The 22090-nt window shown below is 34.9% G+C and overlaps 1 protein-coding gene across 2 annotated transcripts in view; it reads right to left on the bottom strand.

The window, feature by feature from the left end:
- Positions 1-22090, bottom strand: part of Mmp2 (Matrix metalloproteinase 2) — a 159379-nt gene that overhangs the window by 103715 nt on the left and 33574 nt on the right. The gene's annotated exons all lie outside the window — the stretch shown is intronic.

Genomic DNA, 22090 nt, shown 5'->3' with positions numbered 1-22090 from the left:
AGGCCTTGAGTCCACCACGCTGGCCAAGTGCGGGTTGGGGACTTTGCATGCCCTCAATAAATGTTTTAAACAAATTTTTAGGCATGCAAGGTTTGCAACCCTTCCCGTGTAAATCCCGATCCCTCTGGAACTCCGGGATAAACAGTAGCCTAAGTGTTATTTTGGGTCTTCAGCTACACACAAAATTTCATCATAATCGGTTCAGTAGTATTTGCGTGGATGAGTATCAAACATCCATAATAGAAGTAGGACAGAATAGATATTTTAAAACTATTGGAACGCCAACTCTTCCATTAGCTTACAACACGGTATGCCCTAACACATTTTTGCTAACATCAAATCCAGCTTATTGTACATCAAAACAGCCTCATTCACGTCGGCATTACAATAACAAACAGTACATTTGGTACAAGCTAATTACAATGTCGCATGTTTTACGCTCCAGTGACGGTAATGAGGGTCTGTCACCAGCTTGGAGTGTTAGCAGTCAGGTAAATGAGCCCAGAATATAGGCCACCGTAAGTACCCTGAATCACTACTAAGTAGATCGCGTGACTACGTCTATTTTGTCCTCTAATTAATTAACAAATCTCTGCCATCAACCTGTGCCACTTTCTTCGTGCCGTGTTCCTCCACAAGTCAAAAATCTCTATCCAGGTCGATTAGATTAATGTATGTAATTATGTTGTTCTTTGATTACTTGTCGTTACTGTCAGTTACCAAAGTTGGGGAAGTTTAAATCGATTCCGTAGTTTTATACCATCTTTGAAATTGTTCGTCATGTTTCGTTTTGTACTGGTTTGAGATTTTGACGTAAGTAGATCGTTCAGGCAAACTATAAATTTGAACCGCAATTTATTTATTCACAATAGAATGTAATCTGCTCCCAATAATTCGATTACGTTGCTATGAGCTTCATTAAAATATAAATTCAAACTTCATCAATATCCATTAAATCATTCGGGAATAATTAGCATAGTGATTACCATGCGCCGTCAGCGCCCCCCTCGGCGTGTCACCCCAGTAGTGACTGTGATGCAGGCGCAGTGCATCGTGTGTGGTTGTCATCGGGAGCTAATCACGCGTCGAGCGCGGGCCGAGGGGTGCAGCCGCGCGGCCTGCCTCACTGCACCCCATTGATTGACGCGCGCTGTCACTTCCCGCGTCGCTCACCCCCGCCTATGATTATAAATTACCACCAGCATTCCACACTTAAATTACTTTTAATTTCAGACCGAGGGACAGAACGACATTTGAAAATAGGAAACGTGATCGATGTTTTAATATCACATCAGAGAATGCAAAGTGAAGCGATAACGATCTCGGAATCTTAACGGCGTCGACGTGTACAAATAGTGGTAAATCATACATTTTTATAAGTGTACTGTAGTTGGCGTCGTGCGTAGGTTCTCGGATGAATGAATGCAAATTATACAGACATTCTTGAATGAACGCCCGATCAAGTAAACTGCGTACGTAGAACATTGTGACACTTGATAGTTGGTACAACGTCGTCAACATCTGCTCGCTCGATATACTCGATATGAATGATAACGGCGCGGCGGCGCCCCGACCGCCCCGTGCGTGGGAGTTCTTCACGTGTTATTTTAGTTAAAAGCTCTTCCTAATTCTAACAATAGAGTGCAAGTTTACACAGCGCTTAATCGACTATGTTTATTATATTTCAGAGCTAACTAATGGGTACTTTCACCTTTAGTGCTAAAATAAACTTGAATGCAGTAATGTTTATAAGAGTTAGGTGTTTCATAGAAATATCCACGCGTTTTACGAAAATCATAAAACGAGAATAAAACCTTTCATGGCAAATGACTAATTTCCTTTTGCACTTAATCGCGATATAAAGGTTCCAATAACACTGCATTAATGTTGAATTAAATAACTGCTTATTTTGGCATCGATACTCGTTTCCTGCAAACCGTAAATTAAATATGATGTTTCCCGAAAGTGTCATGGCGTCGGGCATAAAATTAAACATCATTTTATAGTGGCGCTCCGGTAGTATTGACTGCTTATAATAATAACAGCCAGTAATTAAGGCAATGATTGTTTGATTTTCAGTTCGGATAATGTTCTGAAATAGGCAAAGGTATATTGGCGGTTAATATGGCCAATATTTTAATTGACTGGGAAGTGGGCAATAGTGGTAAAATATTGTTATTACATATAGAGTACTTGTGTCAAAGACTATAAAAATATATGATTTTACTACATTATGTCATATTGACAGGGTCAAGTTGTAAGCGTTTCGAGGACCTTTGTGTATTTGCGGAAAGATATAAAATAAAATATTGTTTGTGTTTTTTTTAAACTTTACTCTTTTAAAATACGGTTTAAGGTCATAATCCAGACTGTACTTCATACAAGTTTCAAAACTTCACGCTATATTGGTAGAATACGTTAATATTTGTTCGTTGTATGTTAAATTCATCATTTTCAATAAGGAAAAAGCAGAGAAAAGCTACGCAATCAAAGAAAGACAGATCGATTCATTAGTCGTTCACAAACGGGCTGATTGATTAATAGACAGACAAAGCACGATAAACAATTTCATGTGTAATCAATGAATCAACTCGTTTTCAATACAAATGCGTCAACGCATCGCCGCTTTTGTGGCCATCACTTAATGTGTAGGTTCATGACAAGGCTTGGGGTTCAAATCAAAACACTAATTCGAGTTTAGGGGACAATGAGGGATGAATTTGAATTTCAAATACGCGAGTGACACATGGAATTGAATGGAATTATTTGAGACAATGGTGTTATAATGTTTGTTCCGCCTTTTGTGTACGTATGCACTGGGAAACGATTCAATGGATCTTCAAGACAGCTTTCCTGGTAGGCCTCAATGACGTGCAGTGTTTGATGATTACGTTTTTTTCGGTTCATTATCCTGTTTTACTATTCGGGTGTCTGCTTCAAGGAATATATTATCAAGGTACACTTGTTAATTGTACAGCTGATAATACATGTTTTCGTGTGTATGAATAATTGATGATTAATTTATAATGAGTTTCTCAGAATTTGTAAAATTGAATGCAATAATATGTGAAATCATAATTGCAAATGAGTGCTTTCAAATGAGGTGAGGCAATATTTTTTAATATACATATGTTTTTCCTTTAATTCCTTGAATTTCTAGGCATTTAATGAATCAGAAAATGCACATGTTCACAAAATTGCAACCGTTACAACTTATGACAAATATAGAATTCTTAGAAAAATGCAATTCTTTAAGATGAATTTGTCTCTACATATTAAGAGACTCTTATAAATATCAATAGCGTCTATTGTCCAAGAGTTAAATACAATCAAATTTTATAGTTCCGGCAGGATATCCGATTTAAAGATGAAAATGATTTAAGAATAACAATCGTTTATCTATTCAACGGGTTACATTTAACCGCAGTTTAAATACACAATGTACGGTATTCTAATAAATAATTCAATGAGCGTGCGTTGTAATTCATAACTTTATTCCGTTTATTCGCTCTCAACGCATACATTGTGTTGTGAGGATAATAACTGCCGCGGACATTTTACGATGTCCTAGTGGTCACCGTACAGTATTGTTTTATTGATATTTTAGTGTATTGTTTTAGTATAGACTAAGTTATAGTTGAAAGCATTAACGGTTACTTAGGTATGGGAAAGTTTTACTTAATTAGATGTTCATATATTTTGGCCTTACTTTATACATTTTGAACATCTAGGTACAATCTTGGTAACAATGGTAAATCTTGCGGATGACCTCATTTCATATTTTCTATAAAAACACAAATACTATTTTTTTCATATTAGATACATTTATGATTTAATTAAATATGTATGCTAGGCCACGACAAGTAATGATTTAATACGTTAAATGCTAACTTAAACAGAACTAAACTTATAAATAAATACTCAACAATATTTATATCTGTTCCAAGTACATAAACAAAGAAAAGTTTTAGAATTAATAAAACAATTCTGTAAAGCCGTAGGCTTTGGATTGTTTGTAAAATATTTATATTATTTAGCCACTGAGTTTTAAACCTTTTTACATAAAATAAACTGTTTTATGTAAGTTTCTTTTCGGCCGATAGTTTAGAAAAAATAATATTGTCTATAGCAGGTGACCTCCATACATAATTCAATATGAAGGGTGAGCCTCACCGTAGTCTAGACGATCTAACTTTTAGAGGCTTCGCTAAATAAAAACTAAGATATCACTTTTGATACTATTGTGTACCGATGCATAAACTTTTGGTCGCAGAAACTTTTTTAACTTTTCAATCTTTAAACCATATGTACAAGATATAAAATATCTACATACGATATTATTTTTGTGTAGTATTTTACATATCATATACCTAGTCTTTGTAAAGTTGTCTTTGTTCTTTCTCAATCACCATCTTCTGGATCAATGTCATATCAGTATGTCAGTAAAAATTCTCAAAATGCATGCTACATTAATCGTTGTATTAAACCACGACTGTTTAATTAAAACGCATATTTTCTTTTCCTTTGAGTTTCCGGTGTGTTGACGTCCAGGACATTTCTGGGATTAGCCAGATTGTCTTTGTTTTCACCTGACAACTGGCGGGCAGCCAACAGACGTGTCACGTTACTCATGTTAATTTTCTGAGTGGAGTCACGGTATCATAAAAATATAAGTAGGTATACTTTATAGGTTTCCTGGTAAAAATACAAACATTCTAGGTACTATTAGGTATAATGCCAAAAGTGATCATAGCATTATTACAGAAATAGGCGCTGTAAATTGGCGGTTGCCAGGGTGATACGTCATTTGATAAACAAAAGAACAACGCGAAAATATTAATGGCAGGTCTGCTGAAGCTTTGTTTGACATGATTAAAATTACACACGTCACGTTTTAATACTAGAATAAGAAAACACCTTCTAGTTAATCATATTAGTCTGATAGGAGATTTAAACCTTTAAAATAGTAATCGGATTTAGGTATCTTGAAGTCTTTTAATATGAGCAGGACACACAGTTGGGGCCTTGTGATGGTTTCCAACTAAGTTATAATTAAGTTATTAAGAAATAATGGTTGTAATGAATGCCGAGTGTCCCGTATAGCATGTTCGTCATGTGAAAGCTTGATGTGAGTGGCACCGCTAATGTTGCCCGCGGTACGGCGCAAGCGCAGCGCGCAATTGGAATCAGATTACTATCGCATTTTCATCGAACTGCGAATGACAGGCATCCTTAAGTATCTCGACACGGATTGCTGGGAATGAACCCTATTCAGTTACATTGGTTTTTAAAGTGACAGCTAATGTAAATAAAATAAATACACTGAAATAAACGCGTTTTTAATTCGAAGTGCTATAATAAGGTGCGTTTTCATTATTAAATATCACCGGGTTTAATTATGTAGTTTAATCTGTGCAATGTATGAATACTTGCCTTAACAATTCGTGCTTATAAATTAGCCTACATTGATCAAAAACTAATTAGATACGAACTACATTAGTTATTACTAGTACAATAAAACTAAGTATAATTATGTTTTATTTCATAAATATAATTGTATTTTACAAATGAGAGCTAGTTAATTCATTGCGTAACAATACAATCATATTCATTTTATTAAAAAATCTTGCTGAATACAAATTTGACATTAAGTTTTGTATTTCGAATAAGATCTTATTTTAGTAAAATTTTATGTATTTCTTAATAAGATATGATTTTCATAATAAAAAAGGTTTGTAACAGAAACCTATCAAAGGCATAAAGCTTCGCAACTTGATTCACTTTTAAAACTGGAATGAAATGAATTCACGAGTGCTATCAGAGGTACGCTTGCACTATAAAAGCTTTTGTACAGTCAACCACTTGAAACAGTGAACTCAAAGTTAGCTATCGCTCCTCGGTAAAATGGTCGCTTCATAAAAGAAATGTTAATAGACAGAAGAGGTTAACGAGTTTCAACTATCATTATAATATTACTCTTATAATTGTTACTGTCCTACTAGATTTCCATTTAGATTAAAGTCTCGTAATATAGATTATATTAAAAACGTAATTAAGCGTATTAAGTTGATGGATTCAGGAGTTTAATAGCAATATAGGCAGGAGTAAAAGACAATTAAAATGCTATTTTTAATTACGTCGCCTTGTACGTAACATTTTATGAGTCTGTTTAGTTAAGTCGTAAATGAGGGCGACAGTACCTCTCGTTTATGTTTAATGCGCTCGTGAGACGCGTCGACGTATATACGCTTGCGGAATAAACTCAGTGCGCATGCTTTTCGCTTGCGCGAATTCGTTAGTAGCGCAGTGCGTGAGAACTACCATAAATGGCCGGAGCATCGGTAAGAGCTTGTGAATATACACCGCTATCAGCTGCTATTAGTCAAAATACCACTAACACCATATAGGAATCTGACCTTTGACGTAACAGTGAAATTCGGACTTGTATCTTTTTAGTCGCCGCCATCGCGCCAGTCGCAAGCTTTCAACTCAGATAACATCAACACATTAAGGATAAATAACAAATGTGCACATTATCCATACTGGTTAGACTTTCAAGTGGTATGTGTTCAAAGATCTGGGGGCACGGAAGTGCCCCCGCAAGTCGAGCAAAAAAAAAGCGGCACGGCCGTAACATCCTTTTCTCGAAGCAATTCGGGCTATTTTTGACACCCCTATAATTTCATTTTGGATAAAACAAGAAGCCTGGTTTTTCAGCAACTAATCAGTCATTGTATAAAGACGGTATATTTTAAATTTCAGTCAATTTGAACCAGTAGTTTAAGAATGACAACTTGTTAAAATTTTGAATTTTGTCACTCACTGATTCACTGATTCACTGACTCACTGACTCACTGACTCACCGATCATCAAAAGTCTAAGGTACTTCTAGCAGACTTAGAAGCTTAAAATTTAGAATACAAATAGGGTTTAGTGTCTTTATCATGGGAAAAATTTAATATTTTCAAATTTCGGTCCAGTTTTCTAAATACACCAACTGCAACAATAACTTTGTAATCCCATATAAATGTATAAGATTACAAGGTTACATTTGCAGTCAATGAATTATTATTACTGTAGAAAATAAAATAAATAGGTGTAAATAGGTACCTACTGTATGAGGCATAACGGGAGGGGGTATAGGGTGGGCAAGGGTGTTTAGCCCATGAAACGGAACAACATTCCCATAGGAAAATATGTTGAATTATGAAAAAAAAAACGTCTTTCCATACAAATTGGACTTTTGTTCGCTCTACAAAAAGAAGTGAGATGCCACCAAAAACATTCTGTAAAAACCTCAAGTCTCGCCGTAAAAAGTTGTGAGATCTATATAATACCAAGTCGATTAATCTATTTAGTCTCTACTTAAAGGACCTTCAATCTTAAGTTATTACGTGTGTTATTATCATGCCAATTTAAAAAAAAAACACCTTTAAAACAAATAGATCGACTTGGTCATCGCAAGAAAACACAAATTCACCATTAACATTTCAGGAGCATTAACTTCTCGTCGTGCTGTGTAGTGTGATACATACTAATAATCAAATCATGCGATGGCCAGGTCGGTCTATTTGTTTTAAAGGTATTTTTTTTTAAATTGGCATGATAATAACATACGTAATAACTTAAGATTGAAGGTCCTTTAAGTAGAGACTAAATAGATTAATCGACTTGGTATTATATAGATCTCACAACTTTTTACGGCGAGACTTGAGGTTTTTACAGAATGTTTTTGGTGGCATTACTTATGCAAATGCGGTTTGTTTTGTAAACAGGACGGTTGAAAGTTTCTCAGTAACACTAAGGTGAAAATCCTTGGCTAAGCTCCGAGGCGGCCAAATAGCCCACGGCTGAAGCCTCGCCGCCACCAAGTTTCAGTTATTGCCACAAAGTAAATACTAATATCGGGTGTGCGGCGCTATAAACTTGCGATATTGCCCGACATTATACGGACACTTTTTACGGTTTTTACGAGTTCCTGAAGAAACGTTCCGTGTTTTACTACTACTCTCATGTTTTATGAAATTGATATAATATTATCTCCGTAAACGTTCCCGTAAATATGTACTTGTTTATAGGTACGGGCGCGCATAAAAAGAACAATTTTATGACATTATTAATCAAGACCAATATGGGCTGGGTACAATCAAACGTTCATAGTACCAGCGAAATTGTGCTTTATTACAAGGGTGTAAGGTACATGGCTGATTTCAATTAAATCGACTCCACTAACATGACATTAAAAATGTGTACCGACAAAATAATGTACGTATTTTAGGACCTTGAAATGGTCATCTCATTTTACTCGAAGGTTGAGGACAACCACACACTTAAATAAACGTTTTGTTCTGAGGTGAAATGAAAAAAACATACATAAACTTCGTAAGTACCCGCAGTTCCTTCCATTTTTCGAATAAAATTAAGAAAATCACTTGAGAAGCACTCTTCTTAAAGTGTCTGGACTACGGAACGAGTTTAAAACAGTTGGACAGTTTCCACTTCAGTTTCGAATTTCCTTCTTTGAACTTTTCTGGGCGCTTCCTTATCTAATATATCATAATTATAGCAAAGAGGATATTTGGTAACACATCGGCTATAAGTGCTATGATAAATCCTGTTTATTGAGCGCCAATGAGCGGTGATTCAACGGTGGAACAGCTGTGCACACTTGCACTCACTGTTATGGCAACTCGCTGGACAACACTCACTGCTTGCACAAAGAATCTGTATTAAAACCTCATTAGTGGCTTGTATAAACATTCATTATAATGACGCAATTACTTTACAGACTTTACATATACATTAAGTATCTGGGGGCACGGAAGTGCCCCCGCAAGTCGAGCAAAAAAAAAAGCGGCACGGCCGTAACATCCTTTTCTCGAAGCAATTCGGGCTGTTTTTGACACCCCTATAATTTCGTTGTGGATAAAACAAGGAGCCTGGATTTTCAGCAACTAATCAGTCATTGTATAAACACGGTATATTTAAAATTTCAGTCAATTTGAACCAGTAGTTTAAGAATGACAACTTGTTAAAATTTTGAATTTTGTCACTCACTGATTCACTGACTCACTGACTCACTGACTCACCGATCATCAAAAGTCTAAGGTACTTCTAGCAGACTTAGAAGCTTAAAATTTAGAATACAAATAGGGTTTAGTGTCTTAATTATGGGAAAAATTCAATATTTTCTAATTTCGGTCTAGTTTTCTAAATACACCAACTGCAACAATAACTTTGTAATCCTATATAAATGTATAAGATTACAAGGTTACATTTGCAGTTAATGAATGATTATTACTGTAGAAAATAAAATAAATTGATGTAAATAGGTACCTACTATATGAGGCATAACGGGTGGGGGTATAGGGTGGGTAAGGGTGTTTAGCCCATGAAACTGAACAACATTCCCATAGGAAAATATGTTGAATTATGAAAAAAAACGTCTTTCCATACAAATTGGACTTATGTTCGCTCTACAAAAAGAAGTGAGATGCCATCAAAAACATTCTGTAAAAACCTCAAGTCTCGCCGTAAAAAGTTGTGAGATCTATATAATACCAAGTCGATTAATCTATTTAGTCTCTACTTAAAGGACCTTCTGTCTTAAGTTATTACGTATGTTATTATCATGCCAATTTAAAAAAAAATACCTTTAAAACAAATAGATCGACTTGGTCATCGCAAGAAAACACAAATTAACATTTCAGGAGCATTAACTTCTCGTCGTGCTGTGTAGTGTGATACATACTAATAATCAAATCATGCGATGGCCAGGTCGGTCTATTTGTTTTAAATGTATTTTTTTTTTAAATTGGCATGATAATAACTTACGTAATAACTTAAGACAGAAGGTCCTTTAAGTAGAGACTAAATAGATTAATCGACTTGGTATTATATAGATCTCACAACTTTTTACGGCGAGACTTGAGGTTTTTACAGAATGTTTTTGATGGCATTATTATATGTTAGGGCTGACAGGCTCTTTTTATTTTATAGCCGCTTTAACAAATGTCTGGTTGCTGAAATGAAATTCTATTGAGAAATCTAGTAGCAAATAATGATATCGGTAAGTCAATAGCAAAGTAATGTAGGCTTGCTTTTGAAAGCAAACTGATATTCGCATTTTAATGAAGTACTTAATAATAGTTACGTAACAGACAATCCGTATAAGTAAGAGCTAAATATACTCTAATGAATACTAAAATAGAAGTTACACAAACTCGAGTCCAAAAAGTCGGCAGGTGAAGTATACACTCACGGGTAAGTGCGTGCTAAAATATTTAACAAATGTGGCCAAACTTAAAGGCCTTTTAATTAACATACATTTTGAAATAACCTCAAAACTGTAAACGCACTAGGCAACTGTATGTAAAGTTAAACTTTATTGTTAACTCGAAAATGACGTCCCATTTAGTTTGACTATTACTACGTACATTTATAAAACATTTATTGATGGACACGAATTCAACAGGTGATTCGGACGATTAATACGTTGTCGGATAAAAACGTGAGCGCTTAAGTGTATTAACGGGATACCTTACAAATTCCGGACACCTTTCAAAAGGATAGGGGACACAATACCGTGACAAAAGGGACGGACTGTAGTATAGTAACTTTTGTGTGGAGTGTTAGAAGGAAAATTCCATATGTATCGAGGAGAGTGTACAAGTCACGCGTCACGACAGGACTGGAAGGAACACGTCACACCGGTGCTTGCTTTATCGGGAGAGAGCCAAATAGGGCGCCGGTAACCGCGGGAACGAAAACGCGCCGCGACGACGCCGCCCCAGGGCTCACACCTTATGGAAACTTGGACTTCAATATATATTTCAACACAAGGAAATGTTTCACAAATATACTAGATACCGTTTAAAGATATGCTTTGTACTCTGTTATTAAATGTAATGAATAACTGTAGAATGGCTAACGTTCTATGTGCTTAAGTTTAAATGCTAAGACGATCTGAAAGTCAGGTGGCACTCGTTAGAAAAGGACATTTAATTCTGAATGAAATCAAGTTTTATTATACCGAACCTTTTTATATTTTAAGTTCATTTTATTTTGAGAAAGAAAACCAGAAAGTTTAAAATTTTAATTATTCCCTGGAGAATCGGTTCATGCAGAAAACCCATTATGTTGAAGAAACATTAAAATGACTGAAAATATTTTTGTAAAACATTTTACTGGCAACCTTACACTCGCCACTTAAAGTGTGTTCTTAGGTATTACATACCTAGACAAAGAAAAACTGAAGGCACGAGCTAATGAATGTTTGTAACAACTACGATAAAAATACCTCGTAAACTTGCACCCAAATATTTAAAACACATTAGGCAGAGAGAAAAAAAGATACTGTAAGTGTCACTCATTGGGAGATGTCTTAAAGCATGTTAGTCCTGTTTCATTAAACAATTTATGTTTTATACACATGCATGTAGGATGGGATGTAAGTGTGTACGTAACGTTGTTATTATAACAGATTCTTGGCAGCCAATATTGTTTCTATTTAATGATCGCGTACGTCGCGTCAGTCATTGAACTAAACACCGGCTAGTGTGCATCGTTCATTCGCGTACTACTCGGGAGTCGGGAACACAGCGCCACCGGCAGCGGGTGAATCATCGGCCACAACAAACGCATATATTTATGTACCACAATGACCAAAATTATAACTTTTTACTACAGCTTAAATCAGACAGTCTATGGCACATGTCTATACAAGAGTTACTGTACAATGCACATGTATCGTAGAAATGGTTCATAACAAAGCGGGGTCCATTGTTTCGTAAAGTTTTTAAAGAAATTTACTGCAAAGGATAACGCACTTGAAACTACCAAAGTTAGGATTTTTTCGTGAAAATATTTTCGAATATTTTGTTATCTAGCATTCGGGACTAGTTTTACTACGCCACAAGGGAATACAAATACACAATCTCGAAACTCTGTGTGCATTTTTTACAAAAATCTCAAATCAAAAATGCAGGTTCCACTTTTTAAACTTTGAACAGATGGGTAACAAACATTAATTCTAAAAACAATAAAAAAAAATATAAGAAAAACTGTTCCGTGTAAACCCACTTATTGAAGGGAATTCGTCGAATATTTTGGAAATCAATCACACGTAAGTTGCACAACGTTGAGCAACAAATAATTATGTGCCTGTAAATATCTTCTAAATAGACTTAATCACAACAATCTTGCATTTATGCGAGATCAAAAGTGCGCACGAATTAGGTCGTTCTGTTGTTATACGATCTTATTCACTCTCGTTATACAAACTGATGAGTCAATGACCGCTTGCAAATTCGTCGATCATATGGCCCGAGGTCGGCAAACTGAAATGGCAATAGCAAGGTCGTTGCGAAACCGACACCTCTGCGCTACTGTGAAGTAGCTGCCACTTGCCGACTTACTTCATCGCACAGGTGTTCAAATCATTCAGAAATCCATACTGTTAGTTCAGTCACTTCCCATTTTTTTTTTGTTTTGTAAAATACTATTTTAAAGATCCGCGTTGCACGAACGCTTTATAGACTAAAACCAGGAAGATATGAATTTTATACTTTTTTCAGAGTTATGTCAAAGTAGCTGTATGTTAAAAATAGTAACACAATATTTCTGTGAACTATTCTGTTTTCTACATTTACAATAGCTGAATTCCAACCTGGATGTTATATCCTAAAAGCAAAATGATTCAATTGTTCTCTGTCTGTTTTCACAAATCTAGACTTGTACGAGTTGTAAACTTATTTTAGTTTTATATTGCTACTTATAGCGTGAGTTGGAGTTCAGAGAAAGGTTATTAAGCAATATTTGTGTTGTAAATTCTCAATGAGGCTGTTTAATGAAATTATTACAGTGAGCTAGTGTCGAGCTTTATGGAATCAGTTTATTGCTCACGTATTTGTTGTAAATTAAAACAGCCGTGAATTTATTCATGCGTGTCAGTGACTCTGTATTTATTATTGAAAATTTCAATTTTAGCCTCAATATACGGAGTGCAAGCTGTCGTTAAACTGTTTTTATAATAAGTCTATCGATGTACGCACGGCTGCGTCCACATCGAGCGTAATGAACACACACAAAAGTTTATTTTGCATGTGTAGCCGTACGCCGCCGTGACTCTGCATAATGTGGATTTAAATAAAATACAACGTGTCAATCTGTAGTGATTTCAACGAAAAATATTTTTAGAATCGTCTGAACTCTACAATTTAATTGTTGAAACACGTTTATTTTCGCAATGTTAATGAGAATTAATCAATCATGAAAGCGGCAGACAATTTGCGGCGCACATTACGCACGATATAACCGTTACCTGAGCACCGTACGTGCACAAAGAGAGTCAATTTGTGTGGAACTAATTTTGCCGGTCGTCTGCAAGGGCCGAGGGGTTATTCCCGGACGATCAGACAATATTAACTGTTGCATGCAGGAAGTTCAGGTTATTGTCCAAACAATGTTAACGTGCACAGTGACACTTCGCCTCGAAATTGCAAGTTAATGCATAGGTTATATAGACAGAATGTAATATGAACAATATTGGAACAAACACACGATGCAAACTTTAGTGAAAGACAAAATACATGTTTTAAAATGCTTTAAAGCCTTCAGAACACAATCCAAAAGTTCAAAACCCTCTCTGGGCAAGGGTCAGATTAACGCCTGCTATAAATGACAGTCAGGTCGAAGCGAATTAAATCTTTACTTACAGCCAATCAATCAAATCGGTATATGGTATCTTTATGGTTCTAGTAGTATGGTCTCACGTGTGAATGCATTTAAGATAGTTTTCATACATACCTACCGTGGAATAAGCATTATTTTAAGGGTAGTATAACACAAATTACTATGCATGGTAAGTATTATATAGAGTTCAGTATAACTACAAACTAGACCCGCTCTACATAGTATTATCTGACTTCAAAATTGGCAAACTGCAGTTAGCCCTAACGATTAATTGTAGAATGGACTTTAGCACAGTATTGTGATAAATTGAAGTGGTCCTTGGACATATTAGCGTCCCTTCCATGGCAATGAGTGTGATTAATTATTGCGGCAATACAAACAGACGGCCAATTCGGGTTAACGTAGTTCACTGACTTGATGCGTAAGCTGTGCACATCGAATACTTTTTGCGACAAAACAATCGCGTAAACTTAACAACAGTGTTACTCTCTTTCTGTTGCTTTTACGTCATTATATTCTTGTCTAAGTATTAGTATTAGTATAAGAGATGTAGGAAGTAAAATATCTACATATCTACGCCTTATATCTTGTTAGATGATTTTATACTTTATATCACTATTACTAGTTATCTGATTTATAAATATGCTACAAGTAAATAAACAAGGTTTTTGCTTCCACTTTCAAGTAATGATTACAAACTCCAGTAGCCAAACAGTGATACCTTGTGTGGGTCGTAAGGGCGCAATCAAGCTTCGGCCGGTCGCGCCGTGCATTGAATGCATATTCGAAATTTTGTACACTCATCGTCAAACGCAATGACACATATTAAGTAACGTTTGGCGCTCTTATACAACTGTACGCCATTGTATAAAAAAATGCATTTGATTGTAATGAAGGCTATTGGCAAATACTAAATCAAATGTGGTTCTTCGTCGCTCGAAAGGTCACTAGATTGAAGTTCGCAAAGGAATTGTAATGGCTTTCAGTAACTTGTTTACCTAGGGAATTCTTAATGCGAACTTGTGAATTTTAAACGATATTTATTTAAATGGGAATGTACAAATTCATAATATATTTTAAGTTGTGCGCGCTTGTAATAATAAGCGTAATTTGAATTTGCATTTAGTGCACTTGATTATCAGGTTATGAAATCGTCGTGTCTTCGTATTAAGAGAACTGAGGCAAGATGGATGAGATGCGGCTGCTATGTTACCCTCCAGTTTCAATAATTGTCTTTATGACGAGCTTATGATCAAAACAGCTATAAAATAATCGTCAACGATTAAATTAATTACGTTTCATATGATATTGTGCGTAGATACTGCGGCTATGTTTGATGGCAATTATTTAGGTACATTACACTACTGTAAATAGGATAGGTAGCTAACAGTTACTTTTCAGCACCTGGTTATTCATTGATTTATTTTATTACATTCATGCAAACCATGTAATTAATTTATTCAAATAACGACGTAAGTACTTTTTAGGAAAGTTTTTATAGCAGTGAAATATCGACGTAGGAACTATCTACGTTATAAGACGTTCATTACCAGCAAGCTTTTAATTTCCTGTTAATCAAAGGCAGTACCGTACTCGGAAACCTTCCGAGAAAATCTTAGATGAAAGGAAAAAAGTCTGCTTATTGCTTAACAGACATAGGAACTACAGAGCTGCCACAACTACAATTTTAACCACGCGTGACTAAAAAGTGAAAAAAATACTTTCGCTTTGTTTTATGTATTTATGTATAAATATTTACTTTAATTCTGTGCACTGCGAATTTATCGTCTTATTTTAAGATAAGGATGCTATTTTTATGTCTACGTGGGGATATGTGAGTATATAAAAAAAACACTTTTATGGTAAAGCATAATCAATTTCAGGTATTTAAAATTAAGTTGTGCACTTTTTTGACGTCGGACTTGTACACTCCCTTTTTATCATATGGGTCTTTTGAAGTGCGAAGATCCAAATGAAACAAGTAAGCTCTTGACCTAGTAAAACGACGTCTGTAACTATGTTACATTATAATTAACTAGCCATGAAATACTCGATCTAAATATACAAAATTATATATCAAATTCTGTCATTCGAAATTATCCTTTAAAATAAGGGCAATTAGATTCAATGAAACGGCAAATTGTATTGATAAAATATATCCACATATTCCACATATGGTGTATATTCGTGCTCGGCGGCTGCCGACTATAATGTCAAAACTTGGGCCCACACACCGAGAAGTAAGAAATAATTAGCTTTATCTATGACAAGTACACGAAATTTAGGATAACGAAGAGATTTTATTAAAATTACTTTTTTATTTTATGAAAGTTCTTATTTTTTCTGAGTCAATCAGTGTTCTTTATATTTGCGCAATAAACGAATTATGTATTTGTGTTGAATAGTTTGAACAGTATGATTAAGCTACTTAAATGGTGTATTAAGTATTCTTATACATTTTTATGAGTCTATCATACTTAGTGACAGCGTCAACATACTTTCAGAATTTTACCTTGCTAGGTAAAGTTCTGTAGATATTAAATAGAATTTTATGCATAGTCTGTTAAAGTTAGTTGCGACAGTTTTATTAGCTGTATAATTTTGATTCATTTATGAATGTCTTGATATTTTAAACTAATAAAATGTTCCCTCCAATATTATCATGTTATCTTATTAAACTTGTACGTTGTAATTAGAACAATTTAATAAGTTTGAATTTTCATACACGAAAGCTGTAAACGATTTACTAAATGAAAATTATTTAAATGTCTAGAGCCAGTGATGTATAGAACTTTACGACACGCGTTCTACGAATACGATTTTTATTAAACATTCACTTTTACGAGTATATTGCGTACAATTTACAAGAATCGTAAATCTATGTAGCGATTTTTAGCATTTACATGGGAGTCACGGCACTAATTTATTGCGGTGGTACTTAGCTTGATCGAGATAAACAGTAGCAAGTAGTAGTGTGGTGCGGGCTGTCGATGTTTGTATTGTATTGTTATCGAGAAGGGCGTAGAGTCGAGTTTACATCGCATGAGTGCGATTGGCGGCGCGTCGCGTTAGTAACTCAGTAACGAGGTCGGATGATTCACAGCGTCATCCCGGCGCCTGCGATTTCGCGATCCCACGTCTTCCCGACTAACCGAACTACCGAATCCGACTACCCCAGGGAAATGACTAATCTATTTTCATTCTTTTGATGTGAAAAGCTCTGCTCGTCAGCCTAGAAAATTATATGTTAGACATACTTTTATCTTCATGTTAGATGTTGGTCTCAAAAGGGCTGGTTTGATCCTATCAGATATGCCTACAAAATTCGCGAAGTTATCCGATTTTTTTTATGTCACTAATATTTACTACTGATGTTAAAAGCGAAGTCTCATACGTTAATCTAAATCAAGATTATTCAAGTGTATTGTTATTATAATAAAGATATTCACACAACATGACGTTCCAGACGTTTTCATTGCTTACAGAATAATAAAAAGCACAATAATCTGTAATGTTACACAGCAAGACGCTGGATAGACAATAATTATAATACAATAATGGCAACCCTGTGGCGTGTTATAATTACGATCATCAAATAAACTATCAAAACGAGACATAAATGACAGAGTTATCTGAGATGGCAGCTCGCAGCGTTTATGTTCATAAAGGCGACAACAGCTTAGGTAACAATATTATAACTTGCTACTTATTACGTGATACAATGGGGTGACAGAATCTTCGCACAAATAAGACTTAATTAATTTATTCACTGTGAAGTTATGTCGCGTGTTGCTGAATTAATTATGCAGATTTCAACGAAATCCGTATAAAAGCCTCGCTTCGCTTTATTCAGCCCGTCATGTGGATAACGCCTTAATCTGTAGTTGTTACACAAACTTTCATATTGAACATTTTTATTAGACTTTGTGTAAAGAGTTTTATGTATTAACAAAACTTTAATTCGCGATCATGTTCTCTAATTAATACATTAAAACTTTGATCATTCGCAAGATGTGCAAATGTCAAAGATAATACGCAATCAGACTTTGAAGAATAAGCTTAAAGTACACGACGTACTAGTCATATATTTACATAAAAATAAAAACAGGAATATAAATGACATTAATACTATAAAAGTGATATATGGCTTCAGTTTCAATTTTCATTTATGCTGAATAATGTCGGAGTTTGTATTTTTATTACTCCCAAAGGGGTTTTAATTCTGATGAAAGCATGCGTGTTACGGTCTATTTTTTTCAATATAACGAATCCTATTTCTATTTATACAGTCTAAAAAAACTACATAAATGTCCTTTGTACGATAAAATATGAAATCTTTGTAATGCGTTTTATATGATACAACATATAATGTTCCAAAGGTACATGTAATTTGAGTAATAGAGGATTAGAGCTCTAATAAAAGACGAGTGAACGTATTACTCATAAGAAAATGGTTCGGAAAAATGGAATTCGTGTAGTTTATATGAATTATCATGTGAGTAAAGGCTAAGCTATGAACTGAACTGAAATATAATTAAATTCTATATCATTTGGTACCAAACCGTAATATTGACGTGAAATAGTTATAATAAGGTGTGACGGTAATACATATTTTCCTTATATTGCTTAAGTAATTTTGATAACATACCTACGGGATTCGTAAGACGTAATTAAACGGTTATTTCCGAGGAAGGACCTTTGATAAACTGTGACGCTTTGATTTATAAATTGCAGAGGTGGAATATAATAGAGTCTATAACATATTTTTTTATGTATAGACTCTAAATAAAGGGAAAGTTGCTAAGCTAAAATCAGCGAAACCTCATAATCAGGATTCGTCTATACTTGTTTTGAACTTAAAGAAAATGGTATGTGGAAACTTAGGTACATCATAGTATTATGGTATTGCTATGGTGTATTTCTTAGTATTATATGTATTATTTTTCCTTCAATGCACTGAATTCCTGGAATATAGTGTCGTAGATTATTAGTTCATCAATTTATATAACGTTTAATATGAATATAAATTTGATATTTAGCATAATGATTCAGATTCGTGAACGATTAAAGTCCACATGTGTGACGGAAGTTGCGTTTATAAATACACACGCATCGGATAACAAAAGTGCATTACTAATTAATGCATCAGCATTAACTAGAAGCTGAGCAGAAATATAGCTAAGAACTTCGTTATATTTATTATCACAAATTAATTTAAACTTGGTTTTTAGTGGCAAATGCACGAATAAGTTAGTCCTACTGTCTCCATTAGTTACCAATCGGTATGTCAAATACTGACAATAATGGTCGATTTGATACACAAATCAAAGAGTTATTTCTCGTGATAGTAATGTACTAATCAACTGTCAGATACATGGTAGAGTCAGTGTCTATAAAATTACTACTCCTGTTTATCTCTTAGTTGCATCAAGTCCTTTGGAACACTGCACACTATAACTGTGTCGCACCGTATCGATATCAACTACCATTTATTATTCCCGGCAAGTCATAGGAGGTTTGACTCACGTATCGGTACTTTCGAATGTGCCATTGTGGAAATCGGTGATTATATTAAATTTATTGCGGTGGTTTAAAATGTGGTAAGCAAGTCGCACGATAAATTTTATTTGCACGTCATGGCCGCCAGCAAATCTGTCACTAAAATCCCGCCAAACGGTCACTTTAAAATTATTTATGGTGCCTACATACTTTTTTAACTTTATTTTTTAATTTATGTCGTCATTGTTGCACTGGTGCGGACCCTGCGAATGCAAATTAAATTACAAAAATGTACGCGACGCATGTTTTGAATTTACAGACGAGTCATACATTGTCCAATCTGGTTCGGTGAAGTGAAGAGCGTGATTTGTTTTTCATGTTGCGGTGGAAGCTCCATATTTTATCATTCTGCTTTTTCTAGTAACCTATGCGGTTAAATATCTTAAAAGTCACAATGTTTGTTTGCTGAATTATTTTTAAGTTATCAAATATTCTTTTCTTTTAAAGCTACTCACCCTATTTCGAAAACTTTAATAAGCTCTAAAACTATGTCATCTGTAGCTCGGAGTTTACCTCAGTGTCCAAGTATATAATTTAATATTGGACCTCCGCGTAAAGTTAGTAGCTAGTCAAGTTAAGTACAATATCTTATTTCATAACAAAGACTTGAAATAACTATGATGTTTCCCATTAAGATAAAGTTACATTTGATTTACAAGTTCATTACCACAATGAGACTTAATTAAAACCTTCCATGACCAGCAATCTTTACAATCTAAGTTCTTGTGTTACACGAGTGAAACAGCATACTTTGGCTTCGGGTGGAATACAAACAGGGTCTGAATAAAACCTTGTAAGAATCAGGTTCTGTTGAAATTACATTAAACTTGACTACTAGTTTCTAGTACGTTCGAATACTACAATAGTGTAAACATTGAAACATTAACTAATATGCCCTGATGCTATCGTAAATTATAATTAAAATCATCGATTTTGCAATCACTATGACAGCTGGTATTTTGTTCGCTATGCAAAATAAGGTTGAAATAATAAACAAGGTGGTCTAATGACATTATGAGCTGTCAAAGAGACAATAACGACGCACGAACAAGTGTCAAGCCATTATTCTATAACTGCAACTGACGTGATGAGTCCCATCATTTTTATTATTCCGTTTCGTATCAAAAGGTACTAAATGACAGGAAAAGATCCTTCCTAGTAATCGTTCTACGTATTCAGACTAAATGTTATTATAATTAAGGCCCAGTGCACAATGGATGTCCGGCCACGTCAGTGCAGTGAGGTGTCTGCGCGGCATCCTCCACTACGATTAATCATCGCTTAGGACAACTATTGGGATACCACCTTATTTATAAGACATATGGGTCTGGATCATATGATTAATGGTTATCTCACTGAATTGTCGGTTCTGCGGAAATCCGATGAAAAATATTTCAATTCTTTAATATTTCAAAAATGTTCTTTGCAATATGCGCAAAATCACCGATATGTATGTGATGAAAGTTAGATATGTCTACGAATGTGGACAATTTACCTGGATTTAGTACACGTACACTTAGATCTAAAGTTAAGTCATGTAAATGGAAGCTCTACGAGAAATACGAGACGTTATATTTTGATATTTAAAGCATAGATTTAATTATTAAAAAGCCTGTAATTACAAGCGACCTAGTGTGTAGAGCAGTGCAGCGAGCGACTCACGGACTTGAAATTGCGCATCTTTTTAATACGCAGCACAGTCATAAAAGAAGTGAACTGTCAAAAGATATGAGTAATATACATTCACAAAGGGGTTTATTTCGATAATTCTAGGAATACGTACGTCTACAGCATAGATGAGACGGAACACAATAACTTTTGTCTAAGCCCTGCACGCTTATGGCATGTCAAACACGATACATTGTTCTTTGGCCCGCCAATTGTTACCCGATCGGTAATATCTTCGAATATCTTGCCACGTTCCGGGTGTGAGATAGTTCCGTTTGAACTTCGAGGTAGAAACTGGCTGAAATCATGATCAACTCCTCCACAGATAAACCTTAGAGCCACTAAGGTCCCATAAACTTTACTACAGACATAAAGGAGACATTGATAAATAGCGAGATTATCACGAAATAGATGCTTTTAGGAACTTTCTTTTATTCACAAAAACCGCACAAGATTTTTGTAAATAAAAACTTATAGTGGAAGTTTTATTTTATCGCCTTTTTACGATTGTAGTGGCGGGTAAGTTGGTGGGACTGGAGTAAGATTAGGAGGGTTGTAGTGCAAGTAATGTTGAGAATAAAGACCCTATTCTGTTACATACAGCGAGTTCAACTATTGAATTAAACTATTTTAACTATGATTACGTATCATTTAATACGATAGTTGGTATAGAGTTATAGACGTTATATAAAATTCTTCTCGGCTCCACTAAACCACTCGAGTCTATTTAAATAAGGCAGACGAAACTTCCCATAAACAAGTGAACCCCGTAGAATTGTAAGTGCTTCCACCCCTATGTAATCTGTATACATAAATCTCCTCCATAAAGTATAACGACATTTCAATACCTTTTAAAGTTATGTGCCTAAAAGATAGGGCTGTCTGGTAACGGTGTATATATGTATGTAAAGATATGGGGTCCTTAGTTTTAATGTGGTGCCTTAAGGAAAGAAAGTTGTAATATATCACTGTTACTCTATCAATATTATCTCTAATATAAATAGTACGATATTCATTTGTTAATTTTGAAATTGCATTAAGTTTTCATATAAATGGTATTATGCATTGCGTGGCTCGAGGTGTTATAATATAACATATATAGAACGACAGCTCGTCATTTCAAGAAAATAAATGGTAGCACTCAAGCCAACCCTGAACTTTAAACAGAAAA

This window comes from Anticarsia gemmatalis, chromosome 13 (assembly GCF_050436995.1).
Source record: "Anticarsia gemmatalis isolate Benzon Research Colony breed Stoneville strain chromosome 13, ilAntGemm2 primary, whole genome shotgun sequence".
Classification (NCBI taxonomy): Eukaryota; Metazoa; Arthropoda; class Insecta; order Lepidoptera; family Erebidae; genus Anticarsia; species Anticarsia gemmatalis.
The sequence above is the reverse complement of the archived record's forward strand: the minus strand, read 5'-3'. Positions and strand labels throughout refer to the sequence as shown.